The 13431-nt window shown below is 39.0% G+C and overlaps 1 protein-coding gene across 2 annotated transcripts in view; it reads right to left on the bottom strand.

Moving 5' to 3' along the window:
• Positions 1-13431, bottom strand: part of PIK3R1 (phosphoinositide-3-kinase regulatory subunit 1) — an 87279-nt gene that overhangs the window by 52828 nt on the left and 21020 nt on the right. The gene's annotated exons all lie outside the window — the stretch shown is intronic.

The following is a 13431-nucleotide window of genomic DNA, read 5'->3' as shown; positions in this document are numbered from 1 at the left end:
GAACCTCCCTGGCAAAAAAACCTAACCAAACAAACAACACAGACCCTAGGGTAGTTTAAATGGGATCCTTATCTGAAAGCAATAGCAGTAGCCCATTGTATGCCGAGAGGTTCTGAAGATAAATCTTTAATACCCAAGAGGTGATTATTGTGTCAGGAAATTAATCATTCCCCTTGCTTCCCTGGTCCCTTGGAGAGTCACAGGGCAACAAGTTGATGGAGCAGCAGGTATACACATAAAAGGTAAACACACGCACTTCTGATTTAAAGGACCTTTTCGGACATGAATTAGGTTTCCTTTAGCTCTGTGGCACTGGTAAGCAGGTTGTGAATTGTGTAACCTCAAGAATCCCAGAGAGTCAATTCAAAATCCCCAGCAGAATTGCTTTTAGGAACAGAAGGCTGCGGACACACAAGCATTAGCAAAACCAAACTCTCCCGTCGCGGCTGAATGTCAATACAGGAAGTCTCCGACTTACATATGGAATGTGTTTCCCAAGCTCATTTGTAAGTTGGTTGTGCAAAACTTGGAACACATTTTCCCCCAGAAATGTTATAAAAGGTGGTTAGGTCCCCAGATTAGACCACCAAAGTCTATTTCACAAGTTATTTTCAATAGCTACATTGGTGATAACTACAAATGAGCATATTTCAGTAGCATCATGGGTAATTGAAACTTTAGTAAATAAACATGGAAACCTAACCCACTTATAATAATTTCTGTATCTAAGTATTTCAAGAGCAATAGGAATAATCCAGTCCTCCCCTCTTTGTCAGTGTTGTCAGAGGCGCAGGCGGAGACGGAGCAGGGAGAATTACAACGGGTGGGAAGCAAGGGTCAGAGGAGACCTGGCAATGCCACGAAGCAACACGTGGGTTCTTCCCATGCTGGGGACTGTCACTGAGACCCCAGACTCTGTGAGAGGCTACCCACTCCCTTCTCTTGCTTGTACAATCTGAGGAGGGGGCACTGCAGCCCAAGCAACCTATATCCCAGAGAGAAGGGCAGTGATGCAGGAGAAGAGCTTGTGGCAGAGGTGAAGGAAGGCACCTCCTTCCATTTCGGAGGTTCACTGTTGACGCGGCGGGGGTGGCTCCAAGCTCATGCTTTTTGCTTCCCCCTACTAGGTTTTGGAGCTTCACTGCAGGCGGTGAGGTTGCTTTATTCATTACGGTTACCGCAGCATTCAGCCCAGTACTCGGCATAAAATAAGCGCATAATAAATGACTTTGAACAGAGGGACCCAGGGAATCACCTCCAGTTCTCTGGGGCAACAAGTGAAAGTCACTGGCCTGAGCTGGGTATTCATTTACCCATCTGAATAATAAATATTATTAATTGGTAAACAAATACCATCTGAATATAAATGACTATATTCATTTACTCACCAAATCGTCTACCAACTGCCTTCTATGTAGAATGTTCAAATGGTGGCCTGATTGAGAAAGTATCTGTGTTAACTTCTTTCCCCAGCAGTTCCCATTCAAAGAATACTTGCAACGCTTGGTAAGTGATGCCTATAAACACCTATTAAAATGCAGCTTTATGGGAGGTTAAATCATTATCGTAGTAGTGCAGTAACAGGAGCTATTGGGGAAGCAGAATTCCTAGAATGGCCTGTTGGACTAACATGTCCTTTGGAGAAAGAAACTTTAGTCATGAAGTCCAACTGCCTAATACAATATTCTTTATAAATGAATTTGAATTTAATTAGTTTGATTGTGTGTGTTTAAGTACTGGATTCTGTGACAGGACCTCTTAGTGCCAAGGCAGATCATCTGGGCAGCGTTGAAAAAGCCCAGTACATCTGCTTTCATGGGACTAAACTACAAAAAAGACCAAGGAGAGGTAACCACTATACAGAATTGATGGCTGAAAGAGCAGAATTTTAAAAGGGATAAAAGCTGGACAGTTGGAAAGAGCACAAGTTAAGGAGGGAAGAGTTTCACGTGTGCCTAATTCCACTCTTCTTTAATGGTAGGAACCCCACCAACTGGAACAGGAAAATGACTCTGAATTTTAAAAAATGAGTAAGCATATATTCCTTTTCCTAAAGGAAGGGACAAAAATAGAAGAGAAAGAAGGTATCATTACTGGTAAATGGGCAGGTCTTTACAGAAGGAAATTACACAAACTGTCTGTAACAATGCATTTTAACTTTCCTACATAAAAACACTCAGGTCTGAAATTCTTTGACAATGTTCACAAAGCTACCTTTTTCTCCTCTATCTCAGCTTTTCAAATTTTACAGCAACACCAGTTATAAGCCTACTATTGATGTCCATAGGAATCAGCTGGAAAATATAAATATGTTTTACCTCCTTCAAAAAACATTCCTTGATTTATTATGGCCTCACTCCAACCGCTCTTCTGTTTGGTTTTTGTTTTTATTGTGCCTACTCATTTAAATTCATCAATATGTTGCTTTATAACAGTTTATATATATATATTTCACACATATATAGGTGTACTATGTACAAATTAAAGCAAATAACATATGGTTCTTCCAATTTTCCTTGTACCACCTCTCCTTTAGCTGTTAGAGTACTGAGTTCCCAGGAGTGCTGGGGGAAGGCGGGAGGGCGGTGTTGGTGGTAAACAGGCTTTGTCAAATTAATTAACCAAACATATATTGCCAACAAAGGGCATCAAATGATTATCTGGGAAGTACCTAAGATAAAAACGCTTAAAATTTCAAATACAAACAGACACATGAGCAAAAAATAAAGAGAGAACACAGGAGCAGTGATGGCCTTAATCCTGAATTTGTTAGGATATATACCTAAATATACATATGTACACACACAATCACTGATAAAACACTTACCTATGTAAATTTTAATAATCTCAAGATGTGAAGGATGTGTAGATATTGAGGACACACAGAGGGAAGGTGGATTTAAGATGGTATGCTATTAACAATAAAAAATTGCTGCACTGTTGTTTTATAATTAAATACAAGTATTCCTAAAAGTTGAATTTATATACACATAATATTGGGGAAAAATTATTAAAATGAACATTTTCCCAGTGGGCAACCACTTGAGACTTTTCAACAACAAAATATGAACTTTTTTTTTTATTATTATCAAATGTACCTTAAAAGGATGTTTGATGACACTGGAGAGAGAGCATCCTCTATATAGCGCTCGTCATCTGGGAAAAACAGATCCTGGCACCAAGAGGCACGAAAGGCCCATGTCACCAAGCCCATCCCATTTCGGTTGGACAGGAAATGCTGGATTTCAAAGCCTGGACTGAAGGGAAGTCCAAACTAACAATAGAGTTAGAAAAATGTTTTCAAAATCAAGCTTCCAACATTTGTCCAATTAAAAATGCACTTATCCACTTAATATTCTATTACAATGGAATTCTGACAGTCTCAAAAAAATATGCTTTCAAAAGGGATCCTGAGAGCAGCATACCTCCTCTCCTGAAATAACTGCTATAATTTAATGCTACTGGTGATGCGAAGTTCAAAGCACAGAATAAAGATTCTCATCAAGTCACACATTTTCAAATACCTCAACCCAGAGCACCATCGAAATAATTGTTTTGATCACACTCACTACCTGTAAGAGTGGCTAACCTTTTTTCAGTTTTAGTTCTTTACTTTAACCAATAGGTGGCAATCTTTATTGCCAAGACTATTTAGGCAAGATTCAGTTGAGAAAGATTGTTTTCCCTTCCTCCTGTCAAGGCTCAGAATTTTTTTTTTTTTTTTTTTTTTTAACTAATGAGCTATTTGTTAAATGATCAGCAATTATAAAAGTGAAAGAGTTGTAATTTACTAAGGTATTGTAATTTTGGCTCGTAAGAGAAAAAGACGGCCTGAAAACCTCCTCACAAAGAAACACACCAAAAACACGACTTTTTTTTTTTTTTTTTTTTGACCCAGCATTGGTTTTGGCAGTATTATTACCTTCAAGTACAGCAAAGAGAAAGTACACAGTATACCCAGATGGCATATTAAAGACTCTGAAACAGCTCTCAACCAAACGGTACAGGTAATGAAGACATACAGATGTAGAAAGAATGCAGGAGTTAACTAGAAAACATCTTCAAAGCACTATTTCAGTGTTTTTGTGGTTTGTTTGTTTTTTTTTTTTTTGCTTTTGGAGGCAACACTTACACAGCTCTTGGGCAAATTCACTGCCATTTTCATTGAAACTGAAGTGAGTTCAAGTTTATGTCTTACAAAGAATTGGTAGCACTACTGTTGCTATCTAACTTATGTAACTCTGCTGTAATTGAACCTCATTTCTTCTTTGGATAGCCTCAGAGAAGCTAAAAAAGAGTTCATTACTATGGAGACAAAACACTTCTTCAAATAATTTTCAACTGTTTAAATCGGCCCCGGGTCTTTATTTCCTGCAGCTAAACAATCTCAATTCCTTTCATTTCCTTCAGGTCTAAACATATCACTTAAGTCTAAGAAACAATTTTTGTATGTGTGTGTGGCAAATGTGTTTTTTATGTTTTTGACTGGCATCAATGAGTATTTGGTTTTCACCGAGAATATTTCCTTTTTAATACTCTAATTAGTATTTTAGGGGCTTGCTTGTGATGATGATGCCTCACTGAAATCCTTGGCTTGGTAGAATGTCATTAATTCTGTTTTACAGATGATAAAACCAAAGTTAAGTATGTTACTGTCTTTAGGTCACACAGCAAATTAGTCACAGCAATTAGGACTAACGGTTGGCCAAGGGCATTGTTTAAAGCCCCCAGATGCCCAGCCTGTGCACAAGGTCTCCATATAAGCAAGAACAATGAAAAAGGACACTGAACAAAAGTGTGATGGTTGCTTTGGTGCTCCTGTAACATCACTAACTAACTCATTCTCCTGTGCAGCTTACACACACCCACAAAGGCCAAAACTTAGCCTATGCAAAATTCAACCATCTTAAAATTTAAAAAAAAAGAAAAAAGATCCGAATTCCTAAACTTACCAAGAATTCCTAAACTAGCACTGTTAAATACATTCATTTACAACGCAATAAATAATGATGAAATATAATAAGGATTTGCACTACAGTAGTTCAAAATTTTCCTCCAACCCAGAGGCTACTTTGATCAGAAAACAAGAGATAGTTAACAAGACCCGTCACATATTGCACGCTATGTTCTTTTCGGATGCTGCAATGTATTTCTTCCTTTTGAAGACAGCAGCTGAGTCTCTGAGAATCTACCCGAAGCAGAGTGACTTGGATGCCTGATTTAATCCGGCAATTAACTGTGAGTCACTTCACCCCTGTTTTGTCCGCTCAACAACAAAAATAATTCCTTGTGCTACAGGGATGCAGGGTGGTTAATAAAACTGCACACTACTTTGAATTCTTAGAAATTTTAAGACACATGGGATGTGTCATGCAATGGAATATTACAGAATTTTAGATGATGTTCAGTTAAAGCTATTATTTCTTACCTCTAGTCCCACTGATTGCCAGGTTAGATCTGAGAAGTTCTGAACAAGCGCATTTTTCTAAAACATGCGGTCTTAAAAGACTATTCTTAGAAAACAAGAAAGAAAACTTAAAATTAACAATGGATCCGACTAGTCAACTACTCAGTGAAAAGTAGCACTGATATATTCAGCATGAGCTACAATACGGTTACAGCAAAAAACTCTTCTTTGTACCACAGAAATTTAACTTATGATTTGACATAAAATATGCAGTTAGAAGGAAAGTTTTCATAAGGACCGCTGAGTGAGCTGCATGTTCTAATTCAAAAAAATAAATCCTGAAGTCTGTAATTATGACCCGTTTAGGTGAGAAACTTTCAACACATGCTTCCTGCTAAGTCCCATTGACTGAAGAACAGAATTTTCCATCCCTCAGTCCTGCACCTATGCAAACACTCCTCACAACTGTGCTGTGTGCCGATTCTTTTGTTTTTCTACCTAACTAGAAGAAAAAACATCTAGGCGAATTATTCCAGTGTTATAGGTTTTTATGTAGAAATAAAAGATCATCAAGGCTCAGTGGTTAACAGGATCTGGGTTTGCCCTGGATAAGCCACACTGCTGCTTATACGCTTCTGCCAAATCCACAGGAATGCAATCTTAGTAAAGATATAATTAATGCAACCACAGAACACTCCAAATTAATGCTTGAAGTTAAGCTACAGCTGTTTAATCTTCTCATTGTAAGAGACCAGAATACCTTCTAGAAGGGCAGGAAGTAAACAAGAGTAAAGAGAGGAAACTGAAGTTACTCAATTGTCCATGAAGTTTAAGGAACCATTTTATGAAGTTTCAATTAAACAGTCTCTTGTCACTGGTCCATGAGGTTGTTCAATGGCAGACTCTTTAGAATCTGGATCCCAAAACTAACTTGTTTCTCTCCCTGAGCCACCAAAATTAATTGAGCACTTGCTTTATGCTAAAGCCCTGGGCTGGGAGCTAGTCTTAATGTAGCTTCTTTTCAGTCAGCAGATCAAACTGCCCCTAAAGCAAAAGAAAGGCTGCACAATGCGATACATGTGTTTAGCACAGTTGGTTGTAGAGTCCCACTGAAGGAAAGAACAGAATTTTCCATCCCTCAGTCCTGCACCCAAGCAAATACACACTTTTTAATTGTGCTTTGAGCTGATTCATTTATCTTCTACCTAACTAAAAGAAAAAAGAAAAAATCAAGTCGACTTATTTCCATTTTAAAAGGTCTTTATGTAGAAATAAAAGATCACTGAGGATCAGTGGTTAACAGAACGTTCTCCAGTGAACATTCTGGGGAAGAAAGAAAGGTACAACTATTAATATGAATTTCTGGTGTGGCCCCAGACCACCTCTCTCCTCCATGATGAACTGTAATCAGTGACCTCTGTTGACAATTGGCTATAAATTACAGAACTGCCCAGGCTCCAGAGTGAAATGATTTATTTAGCTACAGCTATGGTAGAACAGAACTTTCTGCTTCCTAACCCCGCACTCTTTTAATTCACTGAAACTTCCCTTCAAAAATGTTCTAGGTTACGACCTTCGTGGATGGTGTTCCCAGAGCTGAATTTTCTCTGAGGAAAATCCTCTCATCTAGTTGGAGTTCATAAGAGAGGATACATTTTTTTAAAAAAAACAGGAAACAGAACATCAAAACCTTTCAAAGTTTTATGTGTCTGGTTAGAGCAGAGGGACAAATCTTTTCTTAATCAAAATTATACTTTACGAGTTAAGAGGACCTAGTAGGTTTACAAGCCTATCAGAGAAGTTCAAAAATAACAATTCTTCTGATACCAAGAACAGAAATAAAAGTTACGTTTCACATAACACAGAGGCAAAGGGCTCAAATGGGGGCCTTCCTCTTTCATCGTGGCCTTTTGTAAATATTGCGACAGTGGACCAGTGGGAATTCTGGCAGGAAAAAAAGTCCCATCAGAGACTGGCTTTTTGTTTAAAAAAAAAAAAAAAAGCCTTGCTCATGCAGAAAATTCTTGCTTTTTCCATTATGTGGTGTCTGGAGGAGGGTGGGAAGAGGAAGGCTTCTTTCTATATCTGTAGAGCACTGTAATTTAAAATGAGTCATGTAAGACATAAATGAAAATGTTAACCTCTGAGAACAGGGGTCAGTAAATTTTATTCCCGCTTGGATCCAGTTTTCTCTGGCAAGCTTGACTAAACCCAAACCAGGGGCTTTCCCTACAGATGTATTGCAACTTACCCAGAAACCGAGGGTTAAGTCTGAAAGAAGACAAGCTCAAGAAACAGGCCTTCTTCCCTGGTGGCGCAGTGGTTGAGAGTCCGCCTGCCGATGCAGGGGACACGGGTTCGTGCCCCGGTCCGGTAAGACCCCACATGCCGTGGAGCGGCTGGGCCCGTGAGCCATGGCCGCTGAGCCTGCGCGTCCGGAGCCTGTGCTCCACAACGGGAGAGGCCACAACAGTGAGAGGCCCGCGTACCGCAAAAAAAAAAAAAAAAAAAAAAAGAAAGAGGCCTTGTGAATTTGAGAAATCCTTGGCTATGGCTCAGCTTTGGGCTATCTGGTCAACCCAGCATACCTCCCATTTCATGGGAGTGAATTTTCCCCAATCACAGCTACAGAGGATACCGTCACTTCTAAGAGGGGAGGATTTTTCTGCCTTAGGGCTAAGCCATATTGCAGTAGAGGACACTGGGAAAGCATTTGAGGGCCTGTCTACCATTGGAAGACCTCTCTTTCTGAGTCCCCAGCTGTGGTTCACTGGAAGTAATTCTTCAAATAAAATCATTAAATCCATCCCGATGACTTAACAAAACCACCTAGCACCAAGGACTTTTCCTTTGGCTTCCTACACTATGACTGACACGAACTGAAGTTTGACTGCTGTGTTCCCTGAGCAAGACTCAACCAAAGGCCAAATGGAAACGTTCAGCCCCCGATCCATGTTCTAGCTTCAAATGCTCTCAGTCAGAGCTGCTCTCTTCTCTGAGTAAAGATTAAACTTTCATTTAAATGATCCATTAAAACACAAACATTCTTCTGGACTGGCACTGCTATCAAGGAGTCCAACTCTAGGTTCAAACACTGATACTGCTCTGCTAGCACAATACTTTTGCGTGAATGGTATGAGGTCACTGTTTTAACTCATACATTACATATTCTAACCTCTTTATTGCAAGAAAACTGTTGGAGAGGTTGACGATTTCATACAAATTGTCTAATATAAGTCTCTAGTTTGACATATGGTTCAAGCACATGATCTTAACAGAAACACAATATTGGTCAATCAAGCATTTTTAATATCTCTAAGATTTTTCAGTTAGTTTGAGGGTAACTGAATGATGAGGCAAAAATTACAAAGATGTGAGACTGATTTAAAAAGCCTACAACTTATAGGCCACTATTTCCTAATATTTATTTAATTGCTTTCAGAACCTGTGGTGGCTTTAATATGACATGACCTCTGGAGAAGTTAATCCTACTAGAGGTTCCGTCCTCCCCCATTGCACTTTGAGGGTGGTACAGTGTGGTGTTGGCAAGCACACGTCCTCAAGTCAGAGAGTCTGCATGCAAGTCTCAGCTGTCCACCATCTACTAGTATTTGTCCCTGGGCAGGTTGCTTTTTCTAAGCCTCAACCTATAAATAGCACTAAATAAGATAATGGAGGTAAAGCACAGAGCAAATGCTCATGCGTGCCAGCAAACATATCAATAAAGAATAAACTTCAAAATTTTCATCTCAGAGGTAAAACATTTCATCTGACACATATTTAAGAAAAGAAAAAGGCAGCGTTCAGATGCAATGAACTAAAAACAGTAATATTTTAAAAATTGCAAATACAACCTTTTTAGCAATCAAAAACTCATGTAATCATTCAGCTACATGCCCATAAATAAAAGATCCAGAATAAGGTAACAAAATTCATCAGAGCCTACACCACCTTTGCCTAAAACACTCAATATCAACTCCGTGAGATGGATTTCTGGGAAAAGGCTAACATCAATCAGTAATGGTCTCTTTACCTCCCATAAACAAAAGATTTTTTTCCCCTTCATTTTAAAAAGGTTTAATTACTCTAACTATTAACCCCCACCCTCTCCATTTCCTTTTCTTAGGAAATTATACATGAATGTGAGACAACATAATCTGAAGACTACCATATTTGCTAGGATATAAAATTTAGAACATTTCAAAATGCGAAATAAACACAGCATCTGACACTGGCAAAAGATGGTCCCTTAGGGATCCAGTGAACCAAGAGACGCTGAAGCAAAAGCGTTGGCTATATTTTAAATTGTTCTAGAAAATAGATTGAGCAGGGGTTGCCTGAGAGGTGGGAGTGACAGTGGTCTTGTATTTTGGAAAAAGATCATTGTGAAACTGATCCCATCCTTCTCTTCTAGAGTATATGAAAGGCAACTAGCCTCACAGCTAGACTATAACTAACCACCCCCCCTCAGCAAAATAAACTCACAAATATTTTCACTCTTATAGTTAAAGAATATAAATTACTGAAAATATTATAAAGGGACATAATAACTAGGTTGGAATTCACCAAAAGCAGTTCAGGGGATGAAAATAGTTAACTGGTGACAACTGGCTTATGTGACCACACTGCTTTTAGATAAGAAGAGGTCTCAGTCTGCTGCACAGGCTCAGGAAGCTGGTAAAGAAAACAAGAGTAAATATTTTGTGCATCTTGTGAAACTCGTCCTTAATTCAGGCCAAAGTTAGATGATTCTAATCACAGAAGAGCTGGATAGATGTGGTCTGACAAGAAACGGAGTTTTAACCTAAACAACTGTAAATTTTATGTTCCAATATGTTTAAACTTCCTCTAAATGTTAAAGCCAACCAGGTTTCTCAAGTTTCCCTTCAGGGGAAGATTAGACCACAAATGACAGTTACCATGTAACTGTGCATGTAACTACAAACAATGATGGCTAGTAAAGGAGCAAGTTAGAGCTAGCTTTCAATCCTTTCAAGCGTCCTTTAGTGAAGTAGCAAATCAATTAGACTTCCACAATTAACTCAATGATGACTTTTCTATATTGCCTTATATACTGTACTAGCAGATAGATGTTTAAATAAACATTATCTATATAAACGTTATTATATATAAACATATTTATATAAATTATATAACTTTATATAATAATGTATTTAATATATAATCATTTATATAACTTATATAAATGATTTTATATTAATGTCATACCATGTTATAAATTTATGTTTTCATATATATATATAAGCATTTTGAGAAGAACTAGCCAAGTGAGGGCTAACTCAAAGGTTAGTATTTTAACCATTTAATAAGCCCCATAGCTTCCAACCTGCCAAGGGAAGGAACTGTCCCTTAAAACTAATCACCTCTTCCCAGCCTGTTCTGATGAGGTTCTTTTGCTGGAAGCAAGAGTAACTCACGCATCTGTTTCGTTCTCTTTAGATTTTCTTGGGTCTATTGCCTGAGAGTGGGAGTGGGAAAATCTGGTTGTTTAACTCATTTTTTTGCATATCAGTCCACTTCATAGGTCACTGGCAAGCCAGGGGATGATTTGCCCTCCTGGCTAACAGACTGTGGCCAGAAATACAGTAGTGTCGCACAGCACGAACATGACCACCCAAGGGCCCTTCCACTGTATCACACTGTTGCTTAAGAATTCTGGGTCAAAAGTCACATGGTTGGGGTCAAACCCCAACTCCTGCCTGAGCTGTGTGACCATGGGCCATCATCTAACTAAGCTTTAATCTCTTTATCTTTACAACAGGTATAATAATAGTAAGGCCAATGTCATACAGTTCTAGTGAAAAGTAACAAGTTAATGTAGCAAAATGTTAGCATAGCATCTGACACAAAACTAGCATTTGTTGAACGCACAAATATAGGTAGGTATAAATTCAGTTTTATATTTATGTATGTATATATATGTTGATATATGTATCTCTGTAAATTTTCATACATAGTAATAGTATTGACATTCCCCACGTCAACAATAATTTTATGCTTTGTTGTCTGTTTTTGGGAATATGCCTTGTATTTCTAGTTATCTGGAAAATATATAACTGACAGTTTTATTCTTCTGGCAATTATTCTTTAAGTTAATTAAAATGAATTCATTTTTAACCTATGCCTTTCTAATTATAAAGCTTAACAATGAAACGGCAATTTTGAAGTTCGCCCATGTGACATGAGAAGTTGAATATATCTCACTGAGCTCTTGCTTATCAGAGAACGCCTCTCAATCCTTCCACACGATGTATAAGGAAGCAACACATTTAGGTCTTGAGTCACCTTCTTTCTTCCTCAAAACTCTGCATCCACCATCTTTTGGCATTTACTGCTACAAAAGAGAAGGAAGCCTGAATTTTGCTCCTTGATAGTTAACCAGATATTTTGGAAAGATGTTTAATCGTATTCTTATAATTAAAAAAAAAATTGCCAAAACATATCTAGAGGTGGCCTTTCATTGATTTCATCTAAACAATGTGGACAACGCTTTCAAATCTGCACAAAATGCATGCATGCTTATTTTTATAATGTTTGTTCTTTTTCATTTGATATGACTTATTACTCATTTATCAACACTGAAAATCCCCATGTTATACCTTCTTACTATGTATCTACAATCTTCTTCGTTTTTATCTCTTTTCTCTTTCGATTCTGGAAGAGCTTTGAGTTTCTCCTCCACAACATTAATTTTATTTTCATCTGTGTTAATTCTACTCTTTATTGCCTCGCCTATGGATTTTAACGTGCTATACTGCATTCTTAATTTCTTTACAATCCTTTTTTTTTTTAATGGTTTCACTCCCATTTCATCCCACCCAGTTCTTTTCAGCTCATAATCATCTACTTTCTGCCCCTCTTTCATTTGGGCCATTGCTGGAGGTCTATTCTTCCTTCAAATCTTTGCTACAATCTCTCCTTTCCTTTACAGAGCAATGTTTTTCAGTAGGCTCAGCTATTTCTTCTTTTTTTCCCCCCTGTTTATTGATCACTATACAGGGAGATATCTGCCCAGACCTGGTGTTTGCTCTGAGCTACTCTTTTTTTTTTTTTTTGCGGTACGCGGGCCTCTCACTGTTGCGGCCCCTCCCGTTGCGGAGCGCAGGCTCAGCGGGCATGGCTCACGGGCCCAGCCGCTCCGCGGCATGTGGGATCTTCCCGGACCGGGGCACGAACCCCTGTCCCCTGCATCGGCAGGCGGATTCGCAACCACTGCGCCACCAGGGAAGCCCTGAGCTACTCTTGATCCACGTGGGTGCTGGCTTCAGACCAAGAGTTGGTAGGCAGGTTGAGATGAACAGTTCCCAGGCCAATTTCCAATGTGATTTTCATTTCAATACAGTTTTGCTGAAAGCAAACCTTCTCCTACCTTTACTGCCAGGCTTTCTGAGGCTCTGAATGATGGAGGACTCAAACAATATTGAAACCCTCAGGAAACACAGGTCTAACTCTACCCCACCTCCAACACTTTACTTTTGTGGAGTAAGATTCTCAAGAGGTAACAGTATTAATAAAGCCCCTATCTCCCAGCTCTGCCTGGTTATTTTCTGAGTTATGACCTTCCACTGAATAAAAAGGCACTGTTGGGGAGATTAGAAAGAGGAAGGGAAGAGCATTCTGGGGACAGCTGCTAGGCTCTTTCTGAATTACAGGCAGAGTTGGAGAGGACATGTCTCTGCCTATACCTGTTTTTAGGTGGTCAAAACTTATTCTGCCTGTGTTTTTAAACCCAGTTCCATTTGGTTTACAGTAGACATTTCTCCTGCTAGTTCTAGTTTTTATAACTGTTTAGAATGTAAGGACTTTTCTCTACCTTCTTAGAGACTCTAGTGAGAAGTGTGTCAGGGCTACCAGGCAGAGACCTTTTTAAATCAGGAAACTTTTTTTTTCGGTACGCGGGCCTCTCACTGCTGTGGCCTCTCCCGTCGCGGAGCACAGGCTCCGGACACGCAGGCTCAGCGGCCATGGCTCACGGGCCCAGCCGCTCCGCGGCATGTGGGATC

Source organism: Physeter macrocephalus, chromosome 8 (genome assembly GCF_002837175.3).
Source record: "Physeter macrocephalus isolate SW-GA chromosome 8, ASM283717v5, whole genome shotgun sequence".
NCBI lineage: Eukaryota > Metazoa > Chordata > Mammalia > Artiodactyla > Physeteridae > Physeter > Physeter macrocephalus.
Note: the sequence above shows the minus strand (reverse complement) of the source record. Positions and strands in the feature narration are given on the sequence as shown.